The 21,497-nt window shown below is 39.5% G+C and overlaps 2 pseudogenes; both read left to right on the top strand.

Annotated features, from left to right (window-relative positions):
* Nucleotides 1-8,716: 8,716 nt before the first annotated feature.
* On the top strand, nucleotides 8,717-10,298 carry LOC137291034 (arylsulfatase B pseudogene; annotated as a pseudogene).
* A 7,514-nt stretch (nucleotides 10,299-17,812) lies between these two features.
* On the top strand, nucleotides 17,813-19,255 carry LOC137291329 (arylsulfatase B pseudogene; annotated as a pseudogene).
* Nucleotides 19,256-21,497: the final 2,242 nt, after the last annotated feature.

Raw genomic sequence — 21,497 nt, 5'->3', positions numbered from 1 at the left:
TCCTATGCCAGAAGACGGTGGCTCATGGGCCAATCTGGCAATCTTGACCTCCGGGTTCTGTTTGTCTTCAGGGATCTGTCTATGGCAGAACCAGCCTGACTTATACCTTGTTTGGCAACAATAGCTACCCGTGTCCATTTTGCTGGAGTATAACATCCCTGTAACCCTGGTGTCTGTAGTTGGCTTCCACTACAACACCGTCCGCGTTGACACCCATGGTGGGTAGGGAGAAGGACTGTTGAATATATTTCCTTCATTATGGCTACCCCACAACCAACTGGTTCTCGGTCAAAAACTAAGAGAAGACACGTTGATGCAGATATTGCTAATTCGGATGAGGAATCTGTACACAATTCTGATTACTGGCCACGATTTTTAGTCGCAGCAGGTGTTGAGGGTGAACCCTTGAAAATCAATCCTTTTGTAATTTCGAAGTCAATTGAGGGCATATGTGGCAACGTAAAGAATGTTACCCGTCTCCGCTCTGGTTCATTACTTGTGGAATGTACTCGGAGACAACAGTCTGTGAATCTCCTCAAAGCCCATCATTTTGCAAATACTGAGATTGTTGTCTCAGTACACAGAACTTTAAATTCTTGTAGAGGTATTATCCGCGACCGTGGGAAGTGTCTCTCAGACATGTCAGAGGATGAGATTACAGCAGAGCTGCAGATTCAAGGCGTTACGCATGTGAGACGGTTCACTAGGAAAGATGGTGAGAGAGGTATCAAAACCAACACTTACCTTTTCACGTTTGCACTATCAAAAATACCTTCATCAATCAAGGCCGGGTATTTCAACATTGGAGTTGATGTATATATCCCAAATCCTCTCCGGTGTTTCAGATGTCAACAGTTTGGACATGGTGCAAAATCTCTCAAGTTTGCTCCCGCTGCAGTGGGAAACATGACAGTACAGACTGCACAGATGTAATCAAGTATGCAAACTGCAGTGGCGACCACATGTCCTTCTCAAAATCATGCCATGCTGCGTGCAGCAAAACAAAATTCTCACCATAAAATATTCTAAAGATGTTTCTTTCTCTGAGGCAAAAAAATAGTAGAAAAGGAGTCCTCTTCCTCCACTTCTGCAGTGTCTTACTCTGCTGTAGTTTCTTCCTCACTTCCAAAGGATGATCAAGGATGTCAAACGTCAATTACCTGGATATCGGATGTACAAACGGTTCTTTATGAACAAGATGCTGAAGTCACACCTTCCCGTTCCACATCATCCTCACAAACGAATGTGTCTGCTGAAACAATACCAGAGCCTGAACCTGTAACTGAGATAAAACGAACTCCTTTGCTTACAACGAAGGAAAAACAAAAGCTTAAGAAAAAAGAATCAAAGGGCCTCAAACATATTGAGGTGCCTTTACCACTGACTGTTCCTCTGGAGCTTCATAATATCTTCGAATCTCTAGATATGGAGGTCTCTCCATCGCTGCCATTGCAGCATAAAGGTCCTCCTTATGCACGATCTCCTATTATGCCCCCATGAACTACCCTGACAGTTTATTGCAGTGGAATTGTAGAGGTCTTCGTAACAATTTATCTGATCTTCAGCTATTGATCCAAGCTTTAAAACCTTGTGCTCTTTGTTTACAAGAGACATTCCTCAAACACACAGATAAAATTGATTTCAGACAGTCTGACTCATGTCATCACTTTTCTCCCCCGGACGATAAATCAACTGGAGGATCATCTGTTTTGGTGAGGCAGGGTGTCATTCATAGTCCTGTCCCTCTTCATACCCCTCTCCAAGCTGTTGCAGTTCGTGTGACATTGAATGTCGTGTTCACTCTATGTTCTTTATACATCCCACCGTCATATTGTCTTCAACAATATGATCTTCAGACACTTTATGACCAACTCCCGAAACCCTCTATAATCATTGGAGATTTAAATGGCCATAGCCCACTTTGGGGTAGCAATGACAGCAATCCGAAAGGTAAAGTTTTGGAGGATTTTTTCATAAACAATGACTTATGCATATTCAATGATGGTTCTTCTACATATTTGCATCCAGGAACTGGAACGTATTCGTGTCTTGATTTAGCTGTTGTTGATTCTCAACTGCTAAGTGAGTTCGAATGGTCAGTTCACGATGACCTCTGTGGAAGTGATCATTTTCCCACTTTATTAAAATCTGTGACACCATCGGATGTCTCTCCATCATCACGATGGAACTTTGCTAAAGCTAACTGGGCTTGGTATGAAATTCTTTGTTCTAATAAACATGTGTTTCTTGACGTTCCTGCTCCTATAAATTCTTTCTCTTCATAAAATAGCTGATGAATGTGTTCCGAAGTCCTCTTCAAATCCACTCATACATACAGCATGGTTTACTGATGACTGCACACAAGCTAGGAAGGCACGGAAGAAAGCAGAACAGTATTTCCGTCGCCATCCAATGGTCCATAATTTAAATAAATTTAAAATTATATACAGTAAAGCGTGGCGTACCTTTAAAATGAATAAACGTCAATCTTGGAAAAATTATGTATCCAAAGTAAATTCTCGAACGCCAATGTCTAAAGTGTGGAACATGGTACAGAAAATTAAAGGTAAGGGTACAAAATCTAGTGTCCATCATCTTAAGCATGGTGATCAATTACTTACTGATAAAGCAGATATTGCAAATAAACGGGGTGTCACGCTTGCTAAACATTCTTCTTCTTCTAACTATATGCCAAAAATTCCAACAATATCAAAGACAACAAGAAAAGAAACCTATTAAATTCCATTCTTGAGCTTCATAGTGCTCTTGATCAAGCTCACGATACTGCTACAGGACCTGATAACATACATTACCAACTCCTGAAGCACTTAACAGAATCCTGCGTGGAAACTCTTTTAACTATTTTTGATGATATATGGACATCAGGTAAATTTCCTCCCTCATGGCGTGACGCTATAGTAGTATCCATACCTAAACCTGGACGTGATCATACCGATCCGTCCAATTATAGACCCATTTCACTAACTAGCTGTGTTTGCAAGACCATGGAACGCATGATAAATAATCGACTTGTTTGGTACATGGAAACAAATAACCTTAAAACAGATATACAATGTGGTTTCCGTAAAAACAGAAGTACTCTTGATCACTTAGTGCGTTTAGAATCATTTGTCAAAAACGCTCTAATTAATAAACAACACGCTGTGTCTATCTTTTCTGATCTTGAGAAAGCATATGACACAACCTGGAAATATGGCATTTTAAAAGATTTACATGATTTCGACTTGCAAGGTCATTTGCCTGAATTCATAGCCAATTTTTTAAACAACAGACAATTTCAAGTCCACGTGGGTTCTACCCTGTCTCATCATTACCATCAGGATCAGGATGTTCCACAAGGCAGTATTTTGTCAAGATCAACAGTTTATCAAAAGTTTTAAACGGTTCAATAGATGGTTCGCTATTTGTGGATGATTTTAATATTTCTTGTCGTGGGAAAAATATGCACACTATTGAACGGCAACTGCAACTGAGTTTAAACAAAATAGATAAATGGTGTCTTGAAAATGGCTTCAAATTTTCTAAATCAAAAACCAATTGTATACACTTCTGCCGTAAATATAAACCCCATAAAGACCCAGAATTATTTTTAAGTGGCACCCCTGTCAAAGTTGTTAAGGAGGCTAAGTTCTTGGGACTTATTTTTGATTCACATTTGGGCTTTTTCCCCATATTAAATCCCTAAAAGCCAAATACTTGAAGGCTCTCGATTTATTAAAGGTTATGTCTAATTCAAAATGGGGAGGGGATCAGACTACCATCCTTCACTTACATAGATCACTCGTGCGATCAAAACTTGATTATGGTTCCATCGTATATGGTGGAACCTGTCAAAGCTACCTTAAAATACTTGATTCTGTCCATCACCAAGGCCTAAGACTTTGTCTTGGTTCTTTTAGAACCTCTCCTATCGCCAGTCTTTATGTCGAAGCTGATGAACCTTCTCTCAACAAACGCCGTATAAAACTATCTTTACAGTACACCACAAAATTAGCTTCCAATGAGTCTAATCCCGCATTTAATTGTGTCTTTAATCCTCTTTATGAGGACTTGTATAACAAAAAGTATTCCCTTGTTCCGCCTCTTGGACTCAGAATTAAGCCATTTCTTGCTTCTTCCGGCATTGAGTTGGAAAATATAGCTCCTTTCCGACTTCTTTCTTCTCCTCCTTGGCAGTTGGTTAGGCCACAAGTTGACCTAACATTAACTACATTTAAAAACTCAGCAACGAATGAATTGCAGTATAAACAAGAATATAATCAATTGAAACATAAATATAACAATTATAAATCCTTATTTACAGATGGGTCCAAGGGCGGTGGCGCAGTGGCTTGTGCCACTGTCATTGGATCCAGAACAATATCCTCTAGATTACCAGACAACAGTTCTATTTTCACAGCAGAAGCTAACGCCATATTGACAGCTCTTAAATATATTCAAAGGCACCCTAAACATAAACAGTATATAATCTATTCAGACTCTCTTTCTTGCCTTAAGGCTATTAAAATATTTCTTGTGGGCATCCACTTGTGGACATCGTCTTCTGTTTGTTACCAAGCCATGTGGGCATTTCTGGTAACACAATGGCTGATCTTGCTGCCAAGGCAGCACTCAACAAATCTGTGACATCACTTCTTATTCCATACTCTGATTACAAAGCTAACATTAGAACTTACATCCGTGATCTGATGCAGAAGAAGTGGGACACACAAGTAGGTATAAATAAATTACATAAAATAAAACCATATATTGGTTACACCTACTTGGGCTGTCCGTCCAGATTTGAAGAGGTTATTTTAAGACGATGTTGTATTGGCCATACTAGATATACTCATGCACACCTGCTAAAAGGTGAGGATCCTCAATTTTGTATCCCTTGTGAGAAGAGAGACAAGGACACGCATATTTTGCTTGACTGTGTTGAATTCTTCATCGCAAGGGATAAGTATTTTACAGTTAAAACAATTAAGGATCTTTTTACCAGCATTAATTCTCATATAATTATTTTTTTTTAAGAAATTGCTTTTTTGGTTGAATTTTGAGTATTATGTTGTGTAAATAGATGGATTTTAATGATTGGTACTTTGGATTAGTAACTTGAATTGTTGGTGGCTGTACCCTCAAAGAAGGTTGAAGTATTGTAAAATTATTGTCCTCCTGAGAGGGTACGTAAGTCCAAAAACATTCACAGTAAATTTAAGTCTACCAGGTTTTTAATCGTAGTATTCTTGTTGTTTTAATTTTGGCTAGCATTTTGTACACTCGCCAGCGACTGAAGGGATGATGTAAATCAAACTAGGGTCCATGCAGGTAGAAAAGGTACTGTAAGTCCCCATGGTCCCTGGTATGGGGATCTACCTTCAGTTGCTGGCGATCTATAGTCTGTTTTTATGCTGTATTGTCCTTTATAGTTCAACTGTTTTAATCTCATTACTAGTTTTATATTCTCTGTGATCTTCTAGTTGGTTTTACTGTCCTTCATTGACAGATTTTTATAACGTGCCATTAATTAATATGTAGTTTTGTAACTAATCGCTCTCGTCACGATATGGCTGGGATATTGCCGATGTGACGTGAAATATTAACTCACTCACTAAGAGCTTCATCCTATTATAGTCTTCAACAATCAATGCATGTTGCACGAGGCGAAAACACAGGACCATGTGGTGAGGTAGAGGCATGCCTTCCTATCAGGAATGTGTGGGTGAATTCTGGCGATGGCAGACACTAGATTGTCTGATCCAGGCGTGAATATTTATCGCTATCATGAATATTTCTGGGAGTTAAATGAAGAAAATGCTCAAACATCCTAGGTGAAGTTTGGGTCTGCCATTTCCGGGTTGCTGAATCTTTTGAAAGTGTGTATGAATGATCCCAGCTTCCACATATTTACGCGATATTGGTTGAAAACTTCTTGCAGCGAAGCAAATCAATGAATGTCCTGATTCACTGAACCATCAGCTGTGGAAAAACAGCTAAACCAATCACCAACTGCCACATATTTTAACAGCTTTGAATTTTTGTTTAGAGTAATTATTATTTCAGAAGACAAAGTGGTTGCAGCTACGTAGAAGAGCAGAGAAGAAATGAAATTCCAGTTTGTATCGTGTCTGTAAGGGATTATGTTTGACCAATTAATGCAGTTTGCTTCCTTTGGCCGTGTGGGGTCGCATTTCTGAGTGGTCTAGAAAACTCAAAATCATTATCCTCGGTACTTTGTGTACACAATCCCCGTGTTTCCCAAAGTGGTAAACGACTCAGTCATGCTTTATTCAGGACTCTGCTCTCTCTCTCATAGCTAAAACGACGTGAAACAACTGAAACAATGTTCACACGACCTGACTCAATATCTCTGAAACACCAATAAAAGTTTTATAAACGTATGGAAATACCTGCTCCTGTGAATTGTATGCTTGTGGCAGATGTTATATTCGGTTGAGTTCAAGTCGCTTACAACATATACAAGTTTGTTTTTTCTTTCCTCGAGCAGGCTTGTCCCTCATAACATTAACATTGTAACGATCGTATACACTGTGCCTATGTACCTCTAAAGTAATCTTTTTTTCACTGTATTGATCTCTTATTGCTCTTTATTTTTCATAATTTCTTGGATTGTACGCATGTGTACATGTGTGAGTGAGTTTACTTTTACGCCGCACTCAGCATGATTCCAGCTATATGGCGGCGGTCTGTAAATGATCGAGTCTGGACCAGACAATCCAGTGATCAACAACATGAGCATCGATCTGCGCAATCGGGAACTGATGACATGTGTCAACCAAGTCAGCGAGTCTGACCACCCGATCCCGTTAGTCGCCTCTTACGACCAGCATATTCGCCCTTTATGACAAGCATGGGTTGCTGAAGGCCTATTCTACCCCGGGATCTTCACGGGTCCTGTAAGCATGTGCAAGCAGTATCTAGGGGAATGGAATCTAAATAAAGTAGCTTAAGTTCACTCAAGAAAACAATTAAAAGAAACTGACAATACATGTGCTTTTCATAAAATACACTGACGTACAAAAGAAAGTTCACACTTGGTGTAAGGGGATTGTAAGTCACAAACATTGTGCACGTAGAGAACACATATTTATCTAATACTCTGTCATATTAACTGATGAGAATGTGTATATTTAACCTTGATCAAGACCAATTGCTTCACAAACACTTTATAAACCAATCTTCATTTCAATTTTATTTATTTGACCAACATATTGTTTTCTGTGCAAAGACGTAGGAAATAGTTATAGAAAATATCTTTACAAGCTATCGACAAGTCTTTAACTCAAAGTCAATATGCAATTTCTGTGTAAATGATACTCTGAAGTGTATCGGTATGTCATTCTATTATTTTTATGACTAACGAACGAAAGACCGAAGGATGAATGAGAGGGACGTCCTATCTTTATTCTCGGGGTGGCTTGAAATGTGATTGACTGCAATAAAAAACATAACTTAGATTCACATATAGCAATAACGTGAACTGTTTACGATAGTACGTAACCCAATTCATAACGTGTTACGGACTGCATAGTTTTCATTTATTACAGTTTCATTCTTACAATAACTTATGTAATTACCTTATCGTTATATTACAAACATATCAATCCACGGTGTATTCTTACTGCTTTCTACGTTCTCCTAGAAACGAACAACTGGCTTGTCTGCTGACCATCTCGCCACGAGACCTTCGAAAAACATGTGACGAGGCACCTGAATTATCTGCCCTTTTATCACGTATGTGATTACCTGCCCTTTCATCACTTAAAATAATCACCTTATCCTTACAATTATTTCATCTTTGGTCATTTTCCAGTGACATCTGTATGATTAATGTCTTTGACACAATGATACCTCTAAATATATGCCACAAACCCTCCACATTCGTTGAGAAAAAGTATCAGGAATGCCTGGCCAAAGGTTTTGATTACTACAGTAGCATGCGTAGAATCAATACGGAAATTAACCCAGGTGCTCATAAAACATTCCTGGTCGTATCCTGAGGCACAAAGAAGTGCACAAGTTTAAATACACCTTAACTTGCTGGACAGGGCAATATATTTATCTCTGTTTGGATGTTAAGAGAGTTTTGAGGTCCTATACAAAAGAGAAAAATACTGATTCATTGTTTTGGTGGCTGTATCTTCCTCAGCTCACATGCTTACCTTTAAAATCACGTCTCCGTATCATTTCAGCAAATTCAAATCAAACTCATCATTTATTGGAGTTTGAGACAAAAAGCCCGTCTTGAAAAACTGGTGGGTGATTAGGTCGTTTTTCTTGACTGCGTTGCGCTTGTAGTCTTTAACATATGGAACCCTGCTGGAAAAGTCATTTAGGTAAAACAGTTGTGTCAATGGGTTTCATGGTGAAGATGTGAAACCTGATATCATATCCTTCTGAACCAATGACAATTCAAAATTAACACCGGGGTTTCAAGTCACGAGTGTCAGTTTCAGAGACTAAATCAGGATATAGTAGTTATAATCATGCAAAATTAATATTGCGTTCTTAGCGTCCACATTTATCATCTTCATTGTTTTTTTATGCGTGATATAATCAGTCTGGAATGTGTCGATGTAAGCATTTTTTTCCGATGAGAAGAATTCAAGCTGGCAATAATAAGGTAAGGCTCGTGTCACGTTATCTATGAAGGATCTCTTATATACGACTGCATTTCACTGCCTACAACAGATGCAACATGTATTTCACGTCTGCTGTGTGCCTTCTTTTGACTACAGTTCTCTGTGAGTGTGCAGAGAAACCTCACATCATATTCATAGTTGCTGATGACCTCGGATGGAACGATGTTGGATTTCGAAACCCTCAAATGATCACCCCTAACCTGGACAGACTGGCCACAGCGGGAGTCATCCTCAACTCTTCATATGTCCAGCCTCTGTGTTCGCCCTCCAGGAACTGCTTCATGTCGGGATATTTCCCCTATCACACGGGACTACAAGATGGTGTTGTTGGGATTAATGAAACAAAACATCTACCGGCAAACCTAACAACAATCCCACAGAAATTGAAACAACTTGGTTATGATGCTCACATGGTTGGAAAGTGGCATCTTGGTTTTTGTAACTGGAAATATACACCCACAGAGAGAGGCTTTGACTCCTTCCTTGGATATTACATCGGTGCTGAGGACTATTTTAACCACTCGAAAATGTTAACCAAAGGTGACGTAGGACTCGATTTTCGCTATAACAAGACGGTCTATAGAGACGCCAATGGAACTTACTCTGCTCACGTGTTTGCGGACAGAGCTGTTGAAATCATTCGGAACCACGACAACAATAAGCCACTTTATTTGTACCTTCCATTCCAGTCTGTGCATGCACCTCTGGAAGTTCCTCCTGAATACGAAAACATGTACAAGAACATAGAGACCATAAGCAGAAGGATCTATTGTGGAATGGTGAGTGCTTTAGACGAAGCTGTTGGTAATATCACGAGGGCATTAGAAGAAAAAGGTCTCATGGACAATCTATTGTTGGTCTTTACAACAGATAATGGTGGTCCAACGTTTTGGGCTGCTAATAACCTGCCTTTACGGGGAGCTAAAGATACTCTCTGGGAAGGGGGAACGAAAGGAACTGGATTCATATACAGTAAAACCCTTCTGAAGAAGACAGGCTACCTCAACACTGGAATGATGCATGCTGTGGACTGGTACCCGACATTGGTGGAGCTGGCTGGTGGAGAGAACACCGATCCCAACATGGATGGAGTCAGTCAGTACGACATGCTCATCAATGGTGGACCGAGTAAGAGGAACGAGTTCGTCTACAACATTTATGATGAGAGGGAAGCAGCTGCAATCAGATACGGAGATCTCAAACTCATGCAAGGGAGTCCAGGAACTCACAATGGTTGGGCTCCTTTGCCACATATGGGAATCGATGAACGTGTCTATGAAGCTGATAACCAAACGTTCCCTCCCTTCATGCTCTACAACATTACTGCAGATCCAACAGAACACTTTGACCTCTCAGCCAAGTACCCTGATCTTCTGGACATGATGAAGAAGAGGCTGGAGAACTGGAAGAAGTCCCGTGTTCCGGCCCAGGATCCGTCTCCTGTTCCAAGAGCGAACCCAAAATATTATAATGGTGTATGGAGCCCCGGGTGGTGTTGACACAAGCTACGATGGGATTCACATTAAGTATTCAAGAAATAGCACACAGTATATTTTGCATTTTCTTTCTCCAAATGATACAGGAATAGGCTGAAAGTTTGTTTGAAAATGTTTGAACGTAATAAATCGTGTAATGATACATGCTTTTGAGTCATGATATTACCTGTTGTTTTTTCATGGCGTGCACATTCTCGTTTGACGTAAGAGGCGACCAGAGGCACTGGATTCCAGAGCGTCACTAACGTAATACAACGTCCTACAGGACATGTTATGTTTACGTGTATACCGACATCAATGCTAAACGTGGCTCAAAAGCAAGCACTTTGACCACTAGACTACCTCATCGCCTCTTGATACTTTGTTAAATGTCTGATGAGAATGTGAGATGACATCCCTTTTTAACAGGCATTTTGCAAGTGTAATGGTGCATCCCATTAACTTAACTCATGCACAGTTGTGGTCATCAGACGCGCTTCCATCTGTGTAAGTTTCTCATTGGCCATGAAAAGTGCCTTAGTCTGGGATGGACTTTACTGTCCCATGAAACTGACATGCCGTGAAATCTTCAATATCTTTCAAAGCAGAGGTGGTTAGATCAACCCACTCAAAACACGCTCACATCCAAAAGAAATAGGAATGAATTCATTGTAACGTTGACAGAGCTCAATGGAGGTGTGCATGGCAACTACTCTTCGCACTGCTGTACGAGTGTTCAGTCGTTTACAACATGTACAAGATATCAAGGACACAACTCTTCAACTGATGACATTAACGCAGTTCTTGCTGAAGGTATCACTTTGAAGCAGCCATAAAATATGAAACTGTTCCTAGCTACGCAACAACTAGTGTGCATGTCGAGTTTAAACGTCGGTTTATGAATTCCAGTCTTAAACCTATATCAAAGATTATTTGAAGTTTCAGACATATTTCATAGAATCTGAAGACAAACTCTCGACTAGAAACTATATCTTATTGTAGAGATGGAGGTGTTTACAAATGTTGTGAGAATGTTAATATCTTACGACTATAAACTGAAGTTCTTTTGACTTAACACGTTAGGAAATTATGACATTGAGGACTAGAAGAATGTGATTCTGCATCACATTCACTGTTACTTATGATGCCATCATCGCTTCGCGTCGGCAGAAAATTATATCATTGTCGGGCACACGAACGCCAGCACAAAAGTCCTTGGTTCTGCAGTAGAAATAAAACATTTGTGAGTGCACCTTACTAGACCTTCCTCTTAAAATTAAGTTTTTAAAACATAAAGCTTCCAATCCAGGAAAAACTTCAGCTACCGGAGTACCGGGTCCAGTTTATCATAAATAAATAAATGCGTGAATCTCTAGCCCAAAGCTGGAGAGTTGACAGGTATGAACATATATCACAAACACGTTGAAGACATTGCTGAGGGTCATGAAAAGTTGTAACTGACATATTTAATTATCCACTACTGCTTGACAACTTTAGATGAGCCATGGCCTGACTAATGACCCCAATTTACATATATCGAAACACCTGCTAGAAAATTCCATTTGAAACAAGAGGGAAACACGTTGTCGTCTAAATATTGAAAAGTTCAATTTCCTCGTGCGATTCGTGTCGTGATGGTGTCTTGCTGAACTAAATCGTTCTACGAGACACGTGGTACTGATTTCACGAAATGGTCAGCATGTATTGCACGTGCTTAATCGCCAATCTACCTGAAGCAACCAAGTGTATTCGCCCAGATTACTTGCCCCTCCCAATTGTCACAAACGCGTTCACTGCGTTGGTTCATCTAATACTTGTCAAGCAGTAGTCAAAAACTGAAAATGAATATTAAATGGCTGTACACATGTTGTCATTGCTTCATGTATTAATATGCCATTATATGCTTTTGCCTGATGTATTAGTATGTCTTTATTTAATCAATAACTGCTCCACAACCATTTTTCAGTGACATTTTCATCACCGTAGTCAGTCAAGACAACAACACATCGAGGTGATAACCCCTTCTAAAATCAAATGAAATCTCTGCTCAAAACTGAGTCCATTGTACCGATTGTCACTATGTTCTAACTAAAGCTTAAGGATATCGATGTTCCAGAGAGAGAAATGTACCGGCTGTAAATCCGGCATTCTTCATCTTGAAGGTGGAGACCAATTATTAGCAAGTAGAGCCGCTATTGCAAAACCACTTTGTGAAACTTTGGCAAAACCATCAAAGGTGGTTGAAGTACCGTAAAATAATAGTCCTCCGAGAAGGAACGTGAGTCCAATTTTATTCCAAATACTTTTTTATTCTTCTGTGTTTTTGGTTCTTTGTTAATTTTAACTCTTTGGCTAAACGTTCTGACATACATCCAGCTTGGGCGACTGTGCAGTTAGCAGAAGTACCGTGGTCCCTGGTGTGGTAACCCAACTTTGGTTGCTGGTAATCTATGACCAATGTTATTTTGAATTATATATTGTTATCTGTTAATGTTCTAATGATTGTATACAAATTTCAATCTTCATCTGTGATTTGTAGTTCCTTTACTGTCATTCGTTAACAGAGTTTTAGTCATATATACTACCCATCGAAAGTTTAGACTCACTATTATGCGTGTGTGCGTGTATGTGTGTGTGTGCGTATGTGTGTGTGTGGCTACATCGAAGATGAATTTCTCCACTAACTTCGGGGCACATAACCCAACGTATCATCATACCTGATTCAGAGTGAGACATCATAAGACATAGAACTGACTGGTTGAAATCAAATTCAATCTCGTAAAAAAATACATATTCACAGTAACTGGGTTGACACTTTTTTAGACAAAAATTTGCAATATAAACCCGTGCGCTCTACTTGTTTACATGAACTCCAATACAGCGATTGTGTCAATAGTTTTCATTCTTAAAGACTAAATTTTAACATCGAGTTATTGGATCGGTATGACAATACAAAATTAGACTGACTTATTTACCGCGTTATATAATCATATTTTGGAATGTGCTTGGATACCTGCTAATGATAAGAAAGCAAGCTTGTAAAGGTTGGGCTAGTCACGAGTTACCTTATCTTTTACAGACGTCTCATATTCGACTACCTTGAGATGCACATGCTTCCACCAGGTAGACTCCAACCTTGTTGTAGATTATCCTTGCTTTCATACAGCAATTTTGTCCAGGTAGACTCCAACCTTGTTGTAGATTATTCCTGCTTTCATACAGCAATTACGTCACTAGTGTTTATACATTTCATTGGTTCCACAAAACAGGCCTTGCATATACAATGAAGAAGCTTTAGTTGACCTAATCAGTCTGGAATGTGTCCACGAAGGCATTTCTTCCAATGTCAAGAATTCGAGCTGATAAAACTAGGATTAGTCATGAGTTATTATCTTTGTAGTGTATACAGTTGTGTGCCTTTGTTTGATTGTAGTTCTCTGTGAGTGTGCAGAGAAACCTCACATTATTTTTATAGTTGCTGATGATCTTGGATGGAATGATGTTGAATTTCGAAATCCTCTAATGATCACATCTAACCTGGACAGACTAGCCACAACGGGAGTGATCCTCAACTCTTCTTATGTCAAGCCTGTGTGTTCGCCCTCCAGAAACTGCTTCATATCAGGGTATTTCCCCTATCACACTGAATTACAAGATGACAGTATTGATGTAAATGAAGCAAAACACTTTGATGCTCATCAATGGTGGACCGAGTAACAGGAACGAGTTCTTCTACAACACCTCCGTTGATAGGGAAGCAGCAGCAATCAGGTTCGCAGATTTCAAACTCATTCAAGGGAGTCCAGGAAATCACAACGGTTGGGCTCCTTACCACATCTGGAAATTGATGAACGTGTCTATGAAGCTGATAACCAAACGTTCCCTCCCTTTATGCTCTACAACATTACTGCAGATCCAACCGAGCATTTCGACCTCTCAGCCAAGTACCCTGATCTTCTGGACATGATGAAGAAGAGGCTGGAGAACTGGAAGAAATCACGTGTTCCAGCCCAGGACCCTTCTCATGTTCCAAGAGCGAACCCAAAATACTACGGTTGTGTATAGAGTCCTGGGTGGTGTTGATCCAAATTGTGAATGGTTACATATCACATATTATAGGGTTTTTTCTCACATTTAATTTTCTGTAAAAAGATATTGGAAGAGTTGCAAATTGGTATAGGACGTCAATGGTTATGCTCAAACATGTCGAACGATCCTTCAAGGATGAATAAAGATGAATAAAAATGACTACTCAATGAACAGATATATTTTATTGAGTCACCTTATTACGTGCTCTCTTAAGAGCTTCACCCTGAAGATATGGGCTAGAGTCAGTCTTCAACAATCAATATTTGTTGCAAAAGGCGAAAAACGGTACCATGTAATGAAGGAGAGGTATGCATTCCAATACAGAATGTGAGGGTGGAATCAGGCAATGTCAAACACCAGACTGTCTAGTCCAGACGTGATTCTTTCTTGAATATTTCTGGGAGTTAAATGAAGAAAATGCTCGAACATCCTAGGAGACTTCGGGGTCTGCCATTTGAGGGTTAATGAATCTTTTTCTGTCTGCATGAATGATCTCAGTTTCGACATGATTATATTTATGCGACATTGGTTGAGAACTTCTTAGAGTGAAACAAAATAATGAAGGCACTGCGTCACTCCGCCATCAACTCTTGAAAATAACTAAACCAATCACTAACTGCCACTGATTTCAACAGCTGCACGCATGTGCAAACACTAATTAGGGGAATGGAATCTAAATATAGTAGCTAAAATTCTGTCAAGAAGACACTGAAAAAACACTGACGATACGTGTAGTTGTCATAAAAAACACTGACATACAAAAAAGAACACATCTGGTCTTTGGGGATTTTGACTCACAAACATTGTGCAGGTAGAGCCAAAAAAACATATATATTTATCTAGTGCTCTGTAATATTAACTGAATGGAATGAGTGCACTTACCACCAGTTGCTTCACAGGTACTTTTTAAACCAACCAAGAAACAAACAATTTTGACTATTGACAAGTGTATATTTCAAAGTCAACTTTCGATTTCCGAGCAAATGATACTATGAAGTGTATCGGTATGTTATTCTATTATTTCATCGAATGTTTGGTTCTTTGGTCATCTTCCCACTGACATCTATATAATTAATATTTTTGCCACAATGGTGCCTTTAAGTATACCCCACAAACACTTCTAAAAGCGTTGAATCCTTTCGATGTTCAGAGAGTAGTGAGGTCCAATACAAAAGAGAAAAAGCACTGATTCATTGTTTGGATGGTGATATCTTCCTCAGTTCACATATGGGCATTAAAAATCATGTAACCGTATTGTTTGTCAACATTTATTGGAGTTGGAAGCAAATAGCTCGTCTTGAGAATCTGGTATGTAATTATGTCGTTGTTCTTGACTGCATTGTGGTTTTGGTTTATAATATGTGTGACCCAGCTGGAAACGTCATTGGGAGTAAATGCGGATCCTTAGCATTGAAAACAGCGATTGCATCAATGTATTTCATACTGAAGGTGTAAACATTGTTATCACATCCTTCTACAGCAAGGACAATACAAAAAACACTCGGGTTTCAAGCCACAGTGGTTTAGCAGTCAATCTAGACTGCTCTTTTTAATGCGAGGTGTGGAATGTGTCTACGTAAGCATTCCTTCTGATGATAAGAATACAGGCTGACACAAATACAGTTATTCGCATGTCACGTTATCTTTTGAAGAACCCTTAAATACGACACTATTCTGTCGCGCACAGCACATCAACATGAATTACAAAATTAATCATTTCTGTGCCTTATCTTGACTTCAGCTTAAATTCACTCAAGAAAACACTTAAAAGAAACTGACAATACATGTGCTTTTCATAAAATACACTGACGTACAAAAGAAAGTTCACACTTGGTGTAAGGGGATTGTAAGTCACAAACATTGTGCACGTAGAGCACATATATTTATCTAAGTCTCTGTAATATTAACTGATGAGAATGTGTATATTTAACCTTGATCAAGACTCATTGCTTCACAAACACTTTATAAACCAATCTTCATTTCAGTTTTATTTATTTGGCCAACAAATTGTTTTCCGTGCAAAGACGTAGGAAATAGTTATAGAAAATATGATGGTCGATATCTTTACCAGCTATCGACAAGTCTTTAATTCAGGTGAGGTGAAGACCTGAAGGAGAGACTAGAATCTGTCTCGAAACGTTGTGGCCTTGTATATAAAAAGACGTTGAACCATAAAGCACTTTTAGTTTGATTCCTCCCACTTCTAAATGCCTTTGAAAAAACTGATACTCTGAAGTGTATCGGTATGTCATTCTATTATTATTATGACTAACGAACGAACGATGAATGAGATCGAAGTCATATCTTTATTCTGGGGGTGACTTGACATGTGATTGACTGCAATAATAAACATAACTTAGATTCACATATAGCAATAACGTTAACTGTTTACGATAGTACGTAACCCAATTCATAACGTGCTACGGAAAGCATAGTTTTCATTTATTACATTTTCATTCTTACAATAACTTATGTAATTACCTTATCGTTATATTACAAACATATCAATCCACGATGTATTCTTACTGCTTTATACATTCTCCTAGAAACGAACGACTGGCTTGTCTGCTGACCCTCTCGCCACGAGACCTTCGAAAAACATGTGACGAGGCACCTGAATTATCTGCCCTTTTATCACGTATGTGATTACCTGCCCTTTCATCACTTAAAATAATCACCTTATCCTTACAATTATTTCATCTTTGGTCATCTTCCAGTGACATCTGTATGATTAATGTCTTTGACACAATGGTACCTATAAATATATGCCACAAACCCTCCACATTCGTTGAGAAAAAGTATCAGGAACACCGGGCCAAACATTTTGATTATTACAGTAGCATGTGTAGAATCAATACGGAAATTATCCCAGGTGCTCATTAAATATTCCTGGCCGTATCCTGAGGCATAAAGCAGTGCACAAGTTTAAATACACCTTAACTTGCTGGGCAGGGCAATATATTTATCTCTGTTTGGATGTTAAGATAGTTTTGATGTTAAGAGAAAAAGTACTGATTCATTGTTTTGGTGGCTGTATCTTCCTCAGCTCACATACTTACCTTCAAAAACACGTCTCCGTATCATTTCATCAAATTCAAATCAAACTCAACATTTAAAGCAGCCCGTCTTGTGAAACTGGTGGGTGATTACGTCGTTTTTCTTGACTGTGTTGTGCTTGTAGTCTTTAACATATGGAACCCGGCTGGAAAAGTCATTTAGGTAAAACAGTTGTATCAATGGATTTCATGGTGAAGGTGTCAAACCTGATATCATATCCTTCTAAAGCAATGACAATACAAAATTAACACCGGGGTTTCAAGTCACGAGTGTCATTTTCAGTGACTAAATCAGGATATAGTAGTTATAATCATGCAAAATTAATATTGCGTTCTTAGCGTCCACATGTACCATCTTCATTGTTTTTTTTAATGGATGATATAATCAGTCTGGAATGTGTCGATGAAAGCATTTTTCCCGATGAGAAGAATTCAAGCTGGCAATAATAAGGTAAGACTCGTGTCACGTTATCTATGAAAGATCTCTTATACACGACTGCATTTCACTGCCTACAACAGATGCAACATGTATTTCACGTCTGCTGTGTGCCTTCTTTTGACTACAGTTCTCTGTGAGTGTGCAGAGAAACCTCACATCATATTCATAGTTGCTGATGACCTCGGATGGAACGATGTTGGATTTCGAAACCCTCAAATGATCACCCCTAACCTGGACAGACTGGCCAAAGCTGGAGTCATCCTCAACTCTTCTTACGTCCAGCCTCTTTGTTCGCCCTCCAGGAACTGCTTCATGTCAGGGTATTTCCCCTATCACACAGGACTACAAGATGGTGTTGTTGCGAATACTGCAGCAAAACATCTACCGGTAAACCTAACAACAATTCCACAGAAACTGAAACAACTTGGTTATGATGCTCACATGGTTGGAAAGTGGCATCTTGGTTTCTGTAACTGGAAATATACACCCACAGAGAGAGGCTTTGACTCCTTCCTTGGATATTACATCGGTTATGAGGACTATTTTAACCACTCGAAAATGTTAACCAAAGATGACGTAGGACTCGATTTTCGCTATAACAAGACGGTCTATAGAGACGCCAATGGAACGTACTCTGCACACGTGTTTGCGGACAGAGCTGTTGAAATCATTCGGAACCACGACAACAATAAGCCACTTTATTTGTACCTTCCATTCCAGTCTGTACATGCACCTCTAGAAGTTCCTCTTAAATATGAAAACATGTACAAGAACATAGAGACCATAAGCAGAAGGATCTATTGTGGAATGGTGAGTGCTTTAGACGAAGCTGTTGGTAATATCACGAGGGCATTAGAAGAAAAAGGTCTCATGGACAATCTGTTGTTGGTCTTTACAACAGATAATGGTGGTCCAACGTTTAGAGCTGCTAATAACCTGCCTTTACGTGGAGCTAAAGATACTCTCTGGGAAGGGGGAACGAAAGGAACTGGATTCATATACAGTAAGACCATTCTCAAGAAGACAGGCTACCTCAACACTGGAATGATGCATGCTGTGGACTGGTACCCGACATTGGTGGAGCTGGCTGGTGGAGAGAACACCGATCCCAACATGGACGGAGTCAGTCAGTACGACATGCTCATCAATGGTGGACCGAGTAAGAGGAACGAGTTCGTCTACAACATCTATGATGATAGGGAAGCAGCTGCAATCAGGTACGGAGATCTCAAACTCATGCAAGGGAGTCCAGGAGATCACAACGGTTGGGCTCCTTTGCCACATATGGGAATCGATGAACGTGTCTATGAAGATGATAACCAAACGTTCCCTCCCTTCATGCTCTACAACATTACTGCAGATCCAACCGAACACTTCGACCTCTCAGCCAAGTACCCTGATCTTCTGGACATGATGAAGAAGAGGCTGGAGAACTGGAAGAAGTCCCGTGTTCCGGCCCAGGATCCGTCTCCTGTTCCAAGAGCGAACCCAAAATATTATGGTGGTGTATGGAGCCCCGGGTGGTGTTGACACAAGCTACGATGGGATTCACATTAAGTATTCAAGAAATAGCATACAGTATATTTTGCATTTTCTTTCTGCAAATGATATTGGAATAGACTGAAAGTTTGTTTGAAAATGTTTGAACGTAATAAATCGTGTAATGATACATGCTTTTGAGTCATGATATTACCTGTTGTTTTGTCATGGCGTGCACATTCTCGTTTGACGTAAGAGGCGACCAGAGGCACTAGATTTCAGAGCGTCACTAACGTAATACAATATCCTACAGGACATGTTATGTTTACGTGTATACCGACATCAATGCTAAACGTGGCTCAAAAGCAAGCACTTTGACCACTAGACTACCTCATCGCCTCTTGATACTTTGTTAAATGTTTGATGAGAATGTGAGATGACATCCCTTTCAACAGGCATTTTGCAAGTGTAATGGTGCATCCCATTAACTTAAGTCATGCACAGTTGTGGTCATCAGACGCGCTTCCATCTGTGTAAGTTTCTCATTGGCCATGAAAAGTGCCTTTGGTAGATTAGTCAGGGATGGACTTTACTGTCCCATGAAACTGACATAAAGTGAAATATCTTCAATATCTTTCAAAGCAGAGGTGGTTAGATCAACCCACTCAAAACACGCTCACATCCAAAAGAAATAGGAAATTCAATGAATTCATTGTAACGTTGACAGAGCTCAATGGCGGTGTGCATGGCAACTACTCTTCGCACTGCTGCACGTGTGTTCAGTCGTTTACAACATGTACAAGATATCAAGGACACAACTCTTCAACTGATGACATTAACGCAGTTCTAGCTGAAGGTATCACTTTGAAGCAGCCATAAAATATGAAACTGTTCCTAGCCACGCAACAACTAGTGTGCATGTCGAGTTTAAACGTCGGTTTATGAATTCCAGTCTTAAACGTATATCAAAGATTATTTGAAGTTTCAGACATATTTCATAGAATCTGAAGACAAACTCTCGACTAGAAACTATATCTTATTGTAGAGATGGAGGTGTTTACAAATGTTGTGAGAATCTTAAGATCTTACGACTATAAACTGAAGTTCTTTTGACTTAACGCGTTAGGAAATTATGACATTGATGACTAGAAGCATGTGATTCTGCATCACATTCACTGTTACTTATGATGCCAACATCGCTTCGCGTCGACAGAAAATTATATCATTGTCGGACACACGAACGCCAGCACAAAAACCCTTGGTTCTGCAGTAGAAATAAAACATTTGTAAGTGCACCTTACTAGACCTTCCTCTTAAAATTAAGTTTTTAAAATATAAAGCTTCCAATCCAGGAAAAACTTCAGCTACCGGAGTACCGGGTCCAGTTTATCATAAATAAATAAATGCGTGAATCTCTAGCCCAAAGCTGGAGTGAGTGAGTGAGTGAGTTTAGTTTTACGTCGCACTTAGCAATATTCCAGCTATATGGCGACGGTCTGTAAATAATCGAGTCTGGACCAGACAATCCAGTGATCAACAACATGAGCATCGATCTGCGCAATTGGGAACCGATGACATGTGCCAACCAAGTCAGCTGCCTGACCACCCGATCCCGTTAGTCACCTCTTACGACAAGCATAGTCACCTTTTATGGCAAGCATGGGTTGCTGAAGGCCTATTCTACCCCGGGACCTTCACGGGTCCCCAAAGCTGGAGAGTTGACAGGTATGAACATATATCACAAACACGTTGAAGACATTGCTGAGGGTCATGAAAAGTTGTAACTGACATATTTAATTATCCACTACTGCTTGACAACTTTAGATGAGCCATGGTCTGACTAATGACCCCAATTTACATATATCGAAACACCTGCTAGAAAATTCCATTTGAAACAAGAGGGAAACACGTTGTCGTCTAAATATTGAAAAGTTCAATTTCCTCTTGCGATTCGTGTCGTGATGGTGTCTTGCTGAACTAAATCGTTCTATGAGACACGTGTTAAACAGTAGTGGTACTGATTTCATGCCACGGTCAGCATGTATTGCACGTGCTTAATCGCCAATCTACCTGAAGCAACCAAGTGTATTCGCCCAGATTACTTGCCCCTCCCAATTGTCACAAACGCGTTCACTGCGTTGGTTCATCTAATACTTGTCAAGCAGTAGTCAAAAACTAAATGTCAATATTAAATGGCTGTACACATGTTGTCATTGCTTCATGTATGAATATGCCATTATATGCTTTTGCCTGATGTATTAGTATGTCTTTATTTAATCAATAACTGCTCCAC

The sequence above is a fragment of the Haliotis asinina genome, chromosome 7, assembly GCF_037392515.1.
Source record: "Haliotis asinina isolate JCU_RB_2024 chromosome 7, JCU_Hal_asi_v2, whole genome shotgun sequence".
Lineage (NCBI taxonomy): Eukaryota > Metazoa > Mollusca > Gastropoda > Lepetellida > Haliotidae > Haliotis > Haliotis asinina.
Note: the sequence above shows the minus strand (reverse complement) of the source record. Positions and strands in the feature narration are given on the sequence as shown.